We start from the raw sequence: 4,725 nt of genomic DNA, 5'->3' as shown, positions 1-4,725 counted from the left end.
TATAGCACCAACCTTCAAATGATTCGTGTCAAAATTTGACGTCTGTAAGTCAATTAGTTTGTGAGATAGAGCGTTTTTTGTGAAGCTACTTTTGTTATTGTGAAAAAAATGAAAAAAAAAGGAATTTCGTGTTTTGATAAAATACTGTTTTCTGAAGCGAAACAATACGGTGGAAGGAAAAACTTTGCATACCAATCAGAATAATTGATTGGTGTGCAAAATTCAAGCGTGGTGAAATGAACACGGAGAACGGTGAACGCAGTGGACGCCCGAAAGAGGTGGTTACCGACGAAAACATCAAAAAAATCCACAAAATGATTTTGAATGACCGTAAAATGAAGTTGATCGAGATAGCAGAGGCCTTAAAGATATCAAAGGAACGTGTTGGTCATATCATTCATCAATATTTGGATATGCGGAAGCTCTGTGCAAAATGGGTGCCGCGCGAGCTCACATTTGATCAAAAACAACAACGTGTTGATGATTCTGAGCGGTGTTTGCAGCTGTTAACTCGTAATACACCCGAGTTTTTCCGTCGATATGTGACAATGGATGAAACATGGCTCCATCACTACACTCCCGAGTCCAATCGACAGTCGGCTGAGTGGACAGCGACCGGTGAACCGTCTCCGAAGCGTGGAAAGACTCAAAAGTCGGCTGGCAAAGTAATGGCCTCTGTTTTTTGGGATGCGCATGGAATAATTTTTATCGATTATCTTGAGAAGGAAAAAACCATCAACAGTGACCATTATATGGCTTTATTGGAGCGTTTGAAGGTCGAAATCGAGGCAAAACGGCCCCATATGAAGAAGAAACAAGTATATACGGCCGTAAGTTCGGCCAGGCCGAAGCTTATGTACCCTCCATCATGGATTGCGTAGAAACTTCTTCTAAACACTGTCATCGAATTACTTAAGTTACGGTAACGCTTGCCGATGGCAAGGTATATTAAAACCTCCTAGCACCATCTTCTAAATTGTATGTAAGTCCATACGTGGTATATATTAAATCAAAAAAGATCGATCCAATACGTATATAATTCAGTTTGACAATGTAGACATACAATTTTGACAAAATTTTCTACAGAAATACAATTTTAACAAAATTTTCTATAGAAATAAAATTTTCACAAAATTTTCTATAGAAAAAAAATTTTGACAAAATTTTCTATAGAAGGAAAATTTTGACAAATATTTCTACAGAAATAAAATTTGAACAAAATTTTCTATAGAAATAAAATTTTGACAATGGTGAAAATTTTATTATGAACCGAATAAAATTTTAACAAAATTTTCTCAAGAAATAAAATTTTGACAAAATTTTCTATAGAAATAAAATTTTGGTAGATTATTTTTGGCTCTAGTGGCAACCATGATTATGAACCGATATGGACCAATTTTTGTGTGATTGGACCAATTTTGGTATGGTTGTTAGCGACCATATACTAACACCACGTTCCTAATTTGAACCGGATCGGATGAATTTTGCTCCTCCAAGAGGCTCCGGAGGTCAAATCTGGAGAACGTTTTATATGGGGGCTATATATAATTATGGACCGATATGGACCAATTCTGGCACGGTTGTTAAAGATCATATACTAACACCATGTTCCAAATTACAACCGGATTGGATGAAATTTGCTTCTCTTGGAGACTTCGCAAGCCAAATCTGGGGATCGGTTTATATAGGGGCTATACATAATTATGAACCGATGAGGACCAATTTTTGCATGGTTGTTAGAGACCATATACCAATATCATGTACCAAATTTCAGTCGGATCGGATGCAATTTGCTTCTCTTGGGGCTCCGCAAGCCAAATCTGGGGATCGGTTTATATGGGGGCTATATATAATTATGGACCGATGTGGACCAATTTTTGCATGATTGTTAGAGACCCTATACCAACACCATGTACCAAATTTCAGCTGGATCGGATGAAATATGCTTCTCTTAGAGGCTCCACAAGCCAAATCTGGGGATCGGTTTATATGGGGGCTATATATAATTATGGACTGATATGGACCAATTTTTGCATGGTTGTTGGAGACCATATGCCAACATCATGTACCAAATTTCAGCCGGATCGGATGAAATTTCCTTCTCTTTTAGGCTCCGCAAGCCAAATCTGGGGACCGGTTTATATGGGGGCTATATATAATTATGGACCGATGTGGACCAATTTTTGCGTGGTTATTAGAGACTATATACCAACACCATATACCAAATTTCAGCCGGATCGGATGAAATATGCTTCTGTTAGAGGCTCCACAAGCCAAATCTGAGGGTCCCTTTATATGGGGGCTATACGTAAAAGTGGACCGATATGGCCCATTTTCAATACCAACCGACCTACATCGATAACAACTACTTGTGCCAAGTTTCAAGTCGATAGCTTGTTTCGTTCGGAAGTTAGCGTGATTTCAACAGACGGACGGACGGACGGACGGACATGCTTAGATCAACTCAGAATTTCACCACGACCCAGAATATATATACTTTATGGGGTCTTAGAGCAATATTTCGATGTGTTACAAACGGAATGACAAAGTTAATATACCCCCATCCTATGATGGAGGGTATAAAAGTTAATATACCCCCATCCTATGATGGAGGGTATAAAAATTTATAGAAATAAAATTTTGACAAAATTTTCTTTAGAAATAAAATTTTGACAAAATTTTCTACAGAAATAAAATTTTAACAAAATTTTCTATAGATATAAAATTGTGACAAAATTTTCTATAGATATAAAATTTTGGTAGATTATTTTTGGCTCGAGTGGCAATCATGATTATGAACCGAATAACATTTTAACAAAATTTTCTATAGAAATAAAATTTTAACAAAATTTTCTATAGAAATAAAATTTTGACAAAATTTTCTATAGAAATAAAATTTTGACAAAATTTTCTATAGAAATAAAATTTTGGTAGATCATTTTTGGCTCGAGTGGCAACCATGATTATGAACCGATATGGACCAATTTTTGTGTGATTGGAGATCTGCTATATATAACTATAGACCGATATGGACCAATTTTGGTATGGTTGTTAGCGGCCATATACTAACACCACGTTCCAAATTTGAACCGGATCGGATGAATTTTGCTCCTCCAAGAGGCTCCGGAGGTCAAATCTGGAGAACGGTTTTTATGGAGGCTATATATAATTATGGACCTATGTTGACCAATTTTTGCATAGTTATTAGAGACCATATACCAACATCATGTACCAAATTTCAGTCGGATCGGATGAAATTTGCTTCTCTTTGTGGCTTCGCAAGCCAAATCTGGGGATCGGTTTATATGGGGGCTATATATAATTATGGACCAATGTGGACCAATTTTTGCATGGTTGTTAGAGACCATATACCAACACCATGTACCAAATTTTAGCCAGATCGGATGAAATTTGCTTCTCTTTGTGGCTTCGCAAGCCAAATCTGGGGATCGGTTTATATGGGGGCTATATATAATTATGGACCGATGTGAACCAATTTTTGCATGGTTACTAGAGACCATATACCAACACCATGTACCAAATTTCAGCAAGATCGGATGAAATTTGCTTCTCTTTGTGGCTTCGCAAGCCAAATCTGGGGATCGGTTTATATGGGGGCTATATATAATTATGGACCAATGTGGACCAATTTTTGCATGGTTGTTAGAGACCATATACCAACACCATGTACCAAATTTCAGCCAGATCGGATGAAATATGCTTCTGTTAGAGGCTCCACAAGCCAAATCTGAGGGTCCCTTTATATGGGGGCTATACGTGGACCGATATGGCCCATTTGCAATACCATCCGAACTACATCAATAACAACTACTTGTGCCAAGTTTCAAGTCGATAGCTTGTTTCGTTCGGAAGTTTGTGTGATTTCAGCAGCGGACGGACGGACATGCTTAAATCGAATTTCACCACGACCCAGAATATATATACTTTATGGGGTCTTAGAGCAATATTTCGATGTGTTACAAACGGAATGACAAAGTTAATATACCCCTATCCTATGGTGGAGGGTATAAAAAGTGTTGTTCCACCAAGACAACGCACCGTGCCACAAGTCATTGAGAACGATGGCAAAAATTCATGAATTGGGCTTCGAATTGCTTCCCAACCCACCGTATTCTCAGAGACTTTTTCTTGTTCTCAGACCTCAAAAGGATGCTCGCACTGAAAAAATTTGGCTGCAATGAAGAGGTGATCGCCGAAACTGAGGCCTATTTTGAGGCAAAACCGAAGGAGTACTACCAAAATGCTATCAACAAATTGAAAGGTCGTTATAATCGTTGTATCGCTCTTGAAGGGAACTATGTTGGATAATAAAAACGAATTTTGACAAAAAATGTGTTTTTCTTTGTTAGACCGGGGACTTATCAGCCAACCTGTTATATACTTTATGGGGACTTAGAGCAATATTTCGATGTGTTACAAACGGATGACAAAGTTAATATACCCCCTATCCTACACTGAAAAAAAAGCATACGCGGTTCCAAAGATTTTGTCTTTACTTTAAAAAATTTGGTATTGATTCCGAGCCAAAGAAGCGGAGAATACAAGTAAGGATACTTTTAAGACACAATTCTCTTTTAAATTTAGGTTTTGTGTACTTGCTTCTAGGAAGCAAATTTTAATTTTTCGCTTTCTCAGTATTTTTTCTTCATATGCTATCAAAGTCCTTTAAAAACCAGTTAACGGCAACTTTATTTTCCAAATTAT

Source organism: Haematobia irritans, chromosome 3 (assembly GCF_050003625.1).
Source record: "Haematobia irritans isolate KBUSLIRL chromosome 3, ASM5000362v1, whole genome shotgun sequence".
Lineage (NCBI taxonomy): Eukaryota > Metazoa > Arthropoda > Insecta > Diptera > Muscidae > Haematobia > Haematobia irritans.
Note: the sequence above shows the minus strand (reverse complement) of the source record.